The sequence below is a fragment of the Bufo gargarizans genome, chromosome 6 (assembly GCF_014858855.1).
Source record: "Bufo gargarizans isolate SCDJY-AF-19 chromosome 6, ASM1485885v1, whole genome shotgun sequence".
In the NCBI taxonomy this organism is placed as follows: Eukaryota; Metazoa; Chordata; class Amphibia; order Anura; family Bufonidae; genus Bufo; species Bufo gargarizans.
In genome coordinates, this window is record NC_058085.1 from 14,216,535 (window position 1) to 14,228,199 (window position 11,665).

Below are 11,665 nucleotides of genomic sequence, written 5' to 3' on the forward strand. Positions count from 1 at the left end.
GGGCTATCACACATTTGTGAACTTGAGGCAGCGTATATAGGACTGGTGTAACAGGATGTTGAGTTATCAGAAATTGACACAATTTTTCATCAAGCAGACCCAATTCTTTATATTTATGAACAATAGTAGTTAATTTGTGTTTAATATCATAAACAGGGTCTCTGTTTAAGGGTTGATAAGTGTCTCTGTCAGAAAGTTGTGTCAACATTTCTGAGATGTAATACTCTCTATCTAGCATAACTAGAGAGCCACCTTTATCTGCTGGCTTAAAAATTACAGATTTGTCATCCAATATAGTACGTAATGCCTGTCTCTCTTCCTTTGATAAATTGTGCGCTACAGTTAAACCATCATGTTTTATATCCGCCAAAATAACATCAAAATCCCTTTGCACTAGAGATATGTAAGCCTCTGTTGGATGTTGTGAATTAGGAGGTTGAAAATGACTTTTCAATCTCAAGCCAAATTGGCTTAATGTTAAACCATCACATACAGGTGCATGTATTGTCAAATATCACCCCTGGATTAATAAGTTTCGTCATGTGGTCAATAAACACTGGGGGATCATGCGCGCAGCGTATCCAGATGTTGACAAATTCCATAATATCCCTATGATTTGCTACAAGAGAACTAGGAACATTAGAGATACTATAGTGAAAGCGGACATAGGTGGTACTACTAACATGCCCCGTCAACTCTTTCTTTCCACACCAAAAAGAGGCTCTTTCCCCTGTTTACAGTGTGTTCACTGTTCTGCGGTAATTAAGGGTGAATCCTTTCTTCATCCACATACTGGTAAAAAATTCCCAGTAAAAGGTTTCTTTACCTGTGATAGCAACTTTGTTGTGTACCTGTTGAAATGCCCCTGTGGCTTATTGTACATTGGTGAGACATCTGTCAGAATGAAGGATAGGTTCAGTAATCATAAATCTACCATACGCAAGAAAAATCTGCTATTGCCTGTTCCCCTTCATTTTGACAGATGTGCTCACAATGTCTCACAATTAAGATTTCAAATAATTGAGCAGGTGATGCCACCGTGCAGAGGTGGCAACAGGTTGCTATTACTGAAAAAACGCTAAAGTTTTTGGATTCATACCCTGCAGACCATTGAACCGAAAGGTTTAAATCGAGAATATGATTTGAGTGCATTCCTGTAAGATCTAAAGGAATTTTTGACTTCCAAAAATTTTTGGGGATTCTAATGGACAATTATTGTCATTGTATTTTAATATTTAAAAAAATGAAAATAATGAAGCAACTGAAAAAAGCAGCAAGATTTAACATATCTATATCTATATATAGCCAGGGGGTTATCTAGTTCTCAGATGGATGATTATCATTATTACATGTAATATGTTTATTGTAATTATTAGATTTTTTGTATCCCATGTCTACCACTAATTTCTCTTTTCTGTTATATCCTTAAAGATGCAATTGTATCATTTGCAGCATAGTACTTTGTTGCAACAATGTATAGAATTGTTGCACTCTATGATTTGTGTATCTCCGTCTCCATGGTGATGTTCATAACGTTTGACGCCAATGTAGGCGGGCTATTTAAATGTGCTTCACGCAATGATTTACTATGCTTGACAAAGGCTCATACCTGAGCCGAAACACTTGTCGCATCTGCGCTGTTTCCTCCATGCTGAAATAAAAAAGTGAAGATTCTACCTGTGAAGTGCCGGTCTTCTGTTCTATATTGTAAGTGGGCTTTTCATACCCTAGACGCGAGCACCACGACGCTGTAAGAGGAGTGCCGACTGTTTTTCCTTTTGGTACCTGCAATAATACAAGGGTCAGACAAGGTGATAAAATTTGATAAAATTCCTAACATGTCTGCCCTTTCATTTTTATCAGGTGACCCATAAAAATTTAAAAACTGCCATTTTACACCATCAATAAAAGCTTTAACCAATAAAATACGACCTGGTAAAATTTCATTAAAACCATCAATTTGAACTTTCCCTTTAAAAAGAATGGCGACCCCACCTGATCTGGACTCATTAGAACCAGACCAGATGGATAGTCCGTGCTGCCAATCTTCTTTGTAGCGCTCATATGGGGAATGCCACATTCTTGCAGAAAAAACACGGATGCTGTAAAAGTTGTTAAAAAGAGCAACCCGTCTATGCTTAGACTTGACGCCCCGCACATTAAGGGAACCTCCTTTTAGGTTAGCATCCATGGTAGATGTTTAAGAGATACCAGCATAACCAGAACACTCACTTGAATTCACTTCCCCGCCCTCCGAACCGATAGTAATTAGGGAGCCGTCTGGAGAGGAACTTCCATCGCTCAGGCAGGGGCATGCAGCCATGCTAGGGTAGTCCGGTAATCTGGCCTGAGAAATTTTTACTTGGGTCTCCATTCCATGACTGCTTAGGTCCTCGTCCCCTACGTCAGGAGGTTCACCGGTTGGTTCCGATTCTCCCCCCGGCCTTTCTTCAGGGGGAGGTTGCGCACAGGGCAGGGAATCGGGGGACCCCAAGGAGGCACTCACCTCCCCAACCACCTTACCAGGCGGGGGGGAGGCTGGATCTTGCTGGCCAGACGTTTCCATCGGCTCCTCAGGCCTCCTATCTGGAGACCGCCCCTTTTTCCCCCGCCCCTTTTTCCCCCGCCCTTTTCCCCCCGCCCTTTTCCCTTTCCAACCACCTCTGCCCAAGAACCGTCTTCAGGACTAATATAGGAACTAGGAGACCCAGGCTGCCGAGGTTGCCCGGACTCCCCCGAACGCCCAACCTTTTGGGGAGTCACTGGTTTTCTTAGCCTCGCTTCAACCTCGGCTTTTCTCTTATTGATTTGCCTCTCTATCGCGTTTATTGGACCACCCGAGCACTCCTGCTGCATACTCTCGGTTGAGGCCCCTTCACCACTCGCCCCCCGGGCCTCGGCATCCTGGCTTACCTCTTCGTCCATTGCTTGTTCCTCTCCTTGAGGGCGGGTCTGGTCAGCTGGTTCTTGTGGGGGTGTCTTAGGTTGCTCTGTCTTCCTGTGGGGACAAAAACGATATAAATGGCTAACTCTCTGGCAAAAGGTGCACTTTTTATTGTGTGGGCATTCCTTGTTAGAGTGTTGGGTGCTTCCGTAGTTTCTACATTGTGCCTCGCAATCCTCATTAGTATGGCCATATACCCCACAGGTTCTGCAGAATTTTGGCATCCCCATAAAGAAGAGGTCACCATTAATTTGTCCTAGTTTAAAACAGGCAGGCGGTAACTTTACGCCGGAATTAAATGTGGCGTCTTTGATAAAAGTTACTGAAAACTTCCATTTTGATGTCCAGATGCCACACTTGTTCATCACTTTCCCTCTAAATAGGACCTCTTTGAAATACAGAGATAAAAACGTCTCTAATTCCCTCTGGTCCACATCACTACGAGTTTTTTTTAATCAAAGTCGTGCTTAACAATCCGGATACCCTGAAGCCTGGGATCCTCCTTCATTTCCTCAGCTCTTTTTAAAACATCATGGAAAATTCCAATTTTTTAGCCTGACGTATTCTGGCACGAAGCCGGAATCGCCGTCCATGTTCCGACTGGCAGCAGCAACGCCCTGGTCCGAGGCTGCACCTTCTGGGAAGTGTAAAACCACCAGAAGGCCGGGGATCGCAACTCGTTACCCTGGGACTAAGTCCTCTCCCCAATAGCAGCAAGTGGGTGAAGCCCGGGAATAAATTCCCAGACGATCCCACAAGGCCGAGGAGAGGAGTACCCGAATGCCCTCAACTAAGACCAAGTTCAGAATCAAAAACACATGCACTTGATCTTAGCCAAAAGCCGAGAAGCGATAACCAGAAAAGGGTTCGCCCTACAGGCCGATGGTCCCCAATGCAGAACACTTGTGAAGGCGATGATAGCCTACAGGCCCCAGCTGCAGAGACAGTCCGGGAGGCTTCTTTCTCTCACAAACCAGAGAAAACGTGCGTGCTACGCTCTGAAATCACCAGAAGGCTCCACTTCGTGTTTTTTGTATCTGCATAGCTCCGCCCACCACTTTTAGTCTCGCCTTTTCTTCACACAAAATTCCTGGTGCCAAAGCACGCCAAGCAGAAAGACCGATGAGGAGTGAATGGAGAGTAGTGAGAAAAAAATGAAAAAATAAAAGGGCTATGCATTATTGATTGTGATGTCACGGCCCCATTGTTGAGTGTTTCGTCACGTGCAGTGTTCCGTCCATTGGCCAGACAAGGTAGGTCCAGCTGTTGCTGATACATAGGAAGTGCTGGACTACATTTTAGTTTTATTTACAGATGCCTAAACAGGCAAAAAAACCTATCTTGGCCCAAGTCAAATTAATATATCACTTTTATTGAATATACATTAAAACCTGAATAGTTGCATAGAACACAATGGTACTGACCATTGAAACAGAAAAGTATATAGGATATTAAAAACACAGCCACCAAACCTCTGCTGTTGACATTGGCTTAATGACATAGGAGAAAGCAAGAGGAAAAAGGGAAAAACACGAGGGAAAGAGGGGGGGGGGGAGGGGGAACATTCACTATCCCTGCCCCTAATTGTGAAAGGGAAATTTGATTACCCTACCTCGTCTGCACTTAATGGCTACAGTGATAACTAATTGTATTACTTTCACATCTATTGCATGTATACTGGTGTACGATTTGTGTCATCAGAACACCCAGGCAAATATAGATGCTACCTATCTCCTCCCTATTAGTGCAGACGTGGATAGCACTTTGAATTCTCCTATATTCGCCAACTACTGTCAGTAATAAAGCTGTAATCCATCCGGACTACTCATGAGGCAACCACACAGTGGGAAGGTAACCGCACATTAAAACCTAACACTGCCCCCCACAGTGTTAGGTTTTAATGTGCGGTTACCTTCCCACTGTGTGGTTGCCTCATGAGTAGTCCGGATGGATTACAGCTTTATTACTGACAGTAGTTGGCGAATATAGGAGAATTCAAAGTGCTATCCACGTCTGCACTAATAGGGAGGAGATAGGTAGCATCTATATTTGCCTGGGTGTTCTGATGACACAAATCGTACACCAGTATACATGCAATAGATGTGAAAGTAATACAATTAGTTATCACTGTAGCCATTAAGTGCAGACGAGGTAGGGTAATCAAATTTCCCTTTCACAATTAGGGGCAGGGATAGTGAATGTTCCCCCTCCCCCCCCCCCCTCTTTCCCTCGTGTTTTTCCCTTTTTCCTCTTGCTTTCTCCTATGTCATTAAGCCAATGTCAACAGCAGAGGTTTGGTGGCTGTGTTTTTAATATCCTATATACTTTTCTGTTTCAATGGTCAGTACCATTGTGTTCTATGCAACTATTCAGGTTTTAATGTATATTCAATAAAAGTGATATATTAATTTGACTTGGGCCAAGATAGGTTTTTTTGCCTGTTTAGGCATCTGTAAATAAAGTGTAATTAACCTTGCCCTAGTCTGGTCCTATAGGTATTTGGACTACATTTTAGCCTACAAGTCATCCAGTTTAAAAGATCCACAAGAGGGAGACACAGGCAAACAAACTTTACTTATTTGCTAAAGCACTAGGAAAGCAAAATTGGTTACATGAAGCCAACTTGCTACAAAAGGGTCAATTCACAGGAACAACTGAGCAGCCTGCCCAGGTGTGCACAACAAGCCCAAATCAAAACCGAGGTGCACGGAGTGGAGGTCCAAACACTGCATTCAGGTGATATCCAAACACTACATTCAGGTGATAATTAACCCAACAATTAAGCCATCAATCTTAATTGGATTTGGACTGTGAGGAGAGGTGACTGGCTGGGTTGCTTGGTGCTGGAACAAACCCACACACAGGTGATGCAATTAACAGATTGACAGACTAGATGCAGCAGCAGGGATGCAGAAAGCAGCACAGCAAAGCCCCAACAGAGGAAGGAGAAGCTGAAGTGCAGACTCCTGAGGCAGGACACAGCAACTTTCCACTTGCTTGCTGGAAGGATCCTTGAAATCCATCATTCTATTTCATTCAGTTTTATTTTTTATACTGGAATAGAAAGGGTGCACCGATCCTGGAGGTACTGCAATACCAGGTCAATGCGTGGAGTGGACAGAGCAAGCTCTTTTTCCATCTCCCTGTTCGAAAAATTCATTTAATATATGGTCCCCAGATAGGGGACGTATCAGATATTAAACAGATAAGAACAGATTTTTTGATTGAAACACCTTTATTACAATCAGTCGTCATACATACATACTTTAGTACTGTGACGCAGCACAGGCCACGAATCAGTACATAATAAATTACTTACAATCGTCTTTGCGAACATGGCATTGTTATGTTAAGTATAGGCTAACCTACACTATACATCGCAATGAATGCTACACTAGCATACCTATTCAATCACAAATCCTTCCAACAAAGCATTTAGACAGTGATAAGGGAAGAGGAAGTGGGAAGGAGGGGGTAGGAGGAAGAATCACATGCCCAAAGCTTTATTGAGAGGACAAATACAAACGTGGGGAGAGGGGGAAGGAGAGGGGTTTAGTCCTCTTCTTCTTCGTCAACGTCAGAGATGTTGTAGTCCCGCAACAGACTATGGATAAGTCTGCGGCAGTCCAGGACGGACTTGTTCTCCCACCTGAGAATGAGCCGGTTCCTAGCAAACCAAATAGCGTCCTTAAAACAGTTGATAAGGCGCCAGGCTTCCTGGATGGCTCCAACAGTATGAATCCCAGGAAATAGTCCATACAGCACCGAAGTGCATTGCAGGCTGTTCCTGGGTACAAAGTCTTTGAGTTCATGTTCCAGGGCGTCCAACAGGCGCTGTGCAAAGGGGCACTCCCAAAACAGGTGATAAGATGTTTCCTCCACGAAAGGGCACCTGGGGCAATACCTGGTTTTGCACAGATTGCGGGCATGCATGAATGACCGGATGGGCAGTCCGCCCTGAATGGCCATCCATGACAAGTCCTTATGCCCGTTGGTCAATCTGTTTGACGACACATTAGTCCAAACTGTCTCTACGGTGTCGTCCTGGATCCCTGGAATTGACTCCACCATGTCCTTTGCTCTGAGTTCGTGGATAGTTTTTGGCTTCCACAAGTCCGGGTTTGAGGCCCTCCAGCTGGTGTTCCCTCACAAACCTAACGACATCTCCGTAGAACCAGGGAGCGTGCCAGTTGTAAGGGATGGAGCTGTCCCACTTGTCCCAGCCCAGACCCCTCCAGAGGGGCAGGAGGAAAAAGCGAGACATAGCCTTGCCCGCAGAGCCGTTAGCAGTTCTCAGAGTCCGACGAACGCTGTCACAAACAAAGGCGATCCGCAGTAAAGTGGGAAGGTCCGGTATGCCCTTTCCGCCCTTGCTGGGCTCTTTGTACATGATGGCTCGTTTCACTCTGTCCATCTTAGATCCCCAGATGAAGCGAAACATTGTCCTGGTGATGGCCCTGGAAACGGTGGCAAGATGGGGCCATGCCTGTGCGGTGTACTGTAGCACGGGCAGAACTTCATTACGCAGGACGAGTGCTTTACCTTCGATCGTGAGGTGTCTAAGGCTCCACAGTCCAATTCTTTGATTCACCTTGGCCAAGCGTTCTTCCCAAGACTTGAGGGCTGCGCTTTCCTTCCCGAACCAGACTCCCAGAATTTTGATGAAGCCCGATTTGGTGGTATTTGGGAAGGGGGCAGAAGAGGCCAGTTGCCAGGCACCGAAGAGCATGGCTTCTGACTTGCCGCAGTTGACTTTGGCCCCTGAAGCTTGTCCGAACTCCTCGCAGGTCTGGACGAGTGCAGTCACCGAACGCTGATCAGCGCAGAAGACGGTCACGTCGTCCATGTACAGCGAGCACTTGACCTCGTAGTGTCCAGGTCCTGGTGCGGTGATCCCTCTAATCTCCCCATTCTGCCGGATAGCCTCCGCGAAGGATTCTATAACACAAACAAAAAGGAGAGGTGAAAGAGGGCAGCCTTGCCTGACCCCAGAGAGGACAGGGAAGGGGTCAGTCTTCCAACCGTTCACCAACACCGTGCTGCAAATATCAAGGTACATTAGGTCAACAAAAGAACAGAACCTCCTGCCTAGACCTAGCCTGCGCAGCGCCTTGCCCATAAACTCGTGAGAGACCCGGTCGAATGCCTTCTCTGGTCCAGGCTGACCAGGGCGGCATGAACACGGCGGTCCTGGATGTAGTGCACCGTGTCTCTCACAAGAGCGAGGCTGTCTGCGATCCTGCGGCCTGGAATGCCGCAGGTTTGGTCCGGGTGGACGATTCCGCCGATGACGACCTTCAGCCGGTTGGCCAGTACCTTGGCGAGGATCTTGTAGTCCACGTTCAGGAGAGAGATGGGACGCCAGTTTTTCAGGTCACATCTCTCCCCCTTCCGCTTATACAGGATCGTGATCATTCCTTCCCTCAAGGATGGGGGCATTGTACCCTCCACCACCATCTCCTCATAGAGTTCCAACAGGTCCGGACAGATCAGGTCCCCCAGCGCTACATAGAGCTCCGCTGGGAGGCCGTCACTGCCCGGGGTCCTGCCGGACCTAAAGGATCTAGCGGCAGAGAGCACCTCCCCCACCGTCAGAGGGTCATCCATTGCCTCCGCACCTGCCGGATCAAGATGGTTAGTGATACCTGACAGGAATTTATCGGCGGCCGTCTGGTCGGTGTTCCTCAGGGAGTAGAGGTCGCTGTAGTAGTCTGTGACGACTCCCATTACTTCCTCCTTCCCTGAACGCATGTTGCCGTCTTTTGTCTCGAAGTTCGTTCAGGGGCGTGTGGCCGGCGTGGAGTTTCCTGAAAAAGAACGAGTTACACTTCTCATCCTTATCCAGGTTTTCCACTTTGGAACGGAAGACGATTAGCTTGGATTCCTCCTCAAAGTGCCTTTTCAAGCTCTTTTTGGCCCCCTCCAGCTCCTCTCTAACGCTCCAGCCGCACCAGTGAAGGTCTTGCAGGGACCGCAGCTCACGCTGCAGCGCTCTGAAGGCCCTCTTCTTCTCACACGCCTGGTGTTGTTGCTTGGCCTGAAAGAAACAACGAAACTGGACTTTAACATACTCCCACCAGTCACTAGTCTGTTTGAACAAGCATTTGACATTCCGCCAGGCTATGTAGACCTCCCTAAGTTCCGCAAGCACATCCTCGCGATTCAGCAGGGCGCAGTTCAGTTTCCAAGACCCTCGGCCGGGGGAGAACCCGGTGCCTAGGGTGCACTGGACCTGAATGGCCCTGTAATCGGAGAAGAAGCAAGGGACCATAGAGTGCCTACACTGCCTGACTGCCTGAGAGGTATACACAAAGTCGATCCGAGAACGAAGTGAGCCATTGGGTCGGCTCCACGTGTAATTAATGGAGCCTTTCCCCATGGAGCCCACAACGACCTGCAGACACGCCTCGGTCACCATCTCAATGAGCAGTTTGGAAGTGACATCGAGCTTGCTTGACGTCCCGGAGTTGCGTCCGTCCTCCTCGATCGGGCAGTTGAAATCCCCGGCCATCACTGCGGTCCTGGTGGTGGCGAGTTGCAGTCGGAGGGCCTGGAAGAGCTCCAGTCGCTCACCCTTGTCAGGGGAGGCGTACACGTTGATGAGCCTAACCGGCTCTCCCGCCCAGGAGCCGTCTACGACAAGTAGTCTGCCGCAGACGTGCTCCTGGACGGAGTCAAGTGTGAACGCGTTTCCCCTGAGGAGGATGGCAACCCCGGCCGACTTGCAGTCACCACCACCGGACCAGTAGGAGGGGCCGTGGGATCACTCCCTGGCCAGATGGTTTTGTGACCTAGAGGGGGGAAAAGAACACTCCTGTAACATAAACACATCGGCAACCTGTGCAGTAAGAAAGGTTAGTACCGTCTGACGTCTGAACCTGTCCCTGATGCTCCTAACATTGATGGTAAAAAGGTTAAAATTCACCATCATGTGAGAGAAAGAAAGAGGTTAGCGGAAACGATACATCTTAGTTACCACTCTGGTCGTCCGGCGGCTTCTCTATTTCTTGTCCGCTGTCTGTGGGTTGCCCCTGCAACAGCGCAAAGTTGGCTACGATCTCCTCTAGGGTTATCTGTAGTGGTATCAGGTCGGCGGTTGCTCCGTTGGCAACTATTTCCTCCACCTTGGTTTCATCGAGGCTAACGGGGTGGTGGAGGGTTTGCTGCTGGGAATCCTCGTTGGTGGCCACCGGTTCTTCTGTCTGCTGCTCTGTTTCCTCTTCGTCGGGTGAGGCCCCGTCCTCTACCTCGACCATCTTCTTTTTGGAGTGGTCAGCGATGTGGCTGTCCCTCCCCTTTCTCTTCCCTTTCCTGACCTCTGGGGAGACAAGAGGGGGAAAATCCTCCAAAGAGAGGGCTGCAGCAGCTGGAGGAGGGGTTAGTGCTGCTGCAGTGGTGACAATGGGGCGGGTTGGGCTTCGGGCGGTGGAGGGTGCCACTGAGGTAATGGGCAGTTGGATAAGGGAATCCTCAGTGGTGGTGACAACGGGGCGGGAGGGGGGCCGGGAGAGGGGGGGGCGGAAGCGTGGCCTAGGGCAGGTGTCTGCTTACCCTCCTTCTGTTTGGACTCCTTCACTTTGGGTCTTGTTGCTGCCGGAGGTGCGGCTGCAGTGGGTTTCCAGCTGGCCGGTGCTCCGGCTGCGACTGCTGCCCAGGTGCGTTCTCTTTGTGGGCAGTCCTTGTAGATGTGTGAAGCCAGTCCGCACAGGTTGCATGCCGTCTTCTTAGGGCAGTCCCGGGTTTCGTGCCCTGCCACACGACAGATCCAGCAGACCGTTTCCTTGCAGTCACTCAGCCTATGCCCCTTCTTGCCACATTTCCTGCAGGTCTGCGGCATGTCGGTGTAATAGATGAGCGCCTGGGAGTTGCCTAGCGAGAAGGTCGGGGGTAGGTGTTGCACTCCGTCCGGGTCTGTGGGGTCCCTGTTCAGACGGACGATGAGTGACCACTTGCCGGTCCAGAAGCCGTTTCCGTCCAGGATGTGGGTGGGGTCCCTCATCACGGTGCAGAAACGCTTCAGGTAGGTGACGAGATCTATGCCTGGGATGTGTGGGTTCCGCATGGCGACGGTTACTCTCCTTTCTTCTCTCTGGACTGGGCAGCTGCCCACAAAGCGTCGAAACGGGGAGTCTGGCTGTGTGGCTTTCACCATCTCCCAGTACCTCTTGCAGATGGCCACGGAAGCGAAGGTTATCCAGAACACCCCAGCGAAGAGGGAGTGGATGCTCGTCACTTCCGGTTTGGCAAATCCCTGCTTGCCAAACACATCTTGGCTCAGGTCCGGCGCTCTCCTGTCCACTTCCTTTAGCTTCAGGACGACCGTCTGCCTCATCCAGGGCTCCAGGGGAGGGGAGCCGGGGCCGGGCTTCTGGCCTTCCTGTTGCTTCGGAGGGGCGGTCGCCACCGGGTCTGCAGCCGATGAAGTGGAGGCTGAAGGGTCCTGGAGGGCCTCTGCCATGGCCTTTCTTCCTTCTGCGGTCTTCTTAGTCTTCTTCTTGGGAGGCTTGGCGGTTGAGGCCATGGCTTCTTCCTTCTTTCTGCCTTCGTCTCCCGGGAACGTCTTCTTGCTGGGCGGAGCTTCTTCCGGGGCAGAGCTTCGCCGAGCCTCTTTTCCTCGTAGGGGTCCCCCGAGGCCGGAGTCTTTAGTCCTCGTCGTCGGGGTTCCTCGTCGAGTCTGCGCAAAGTCTTCTACTGAATCGCAGTCGGAGAAGATCTTCCAGT

At 49.1% G+C, this 11,665-nt stretch overlaps 1 non-coding gene across 1 annotated transcript; it reads right to left on the minus strand.

Moving 5' to 3' along the window:
• Positions 1–6,007: 6,007 nt before the first annotated feature.
• Positions 6,008–6,196, minus strand: LOC122942663. Its single transcript, XR_006390626.1, has one exon. It is a non-coding gene; the product is annotated as a U2 spliceosomal RNA (small nuclear RNA).
• Between the last annotated feature and the right edge of the window lie 5,469 nt (positions 6,197–11,665).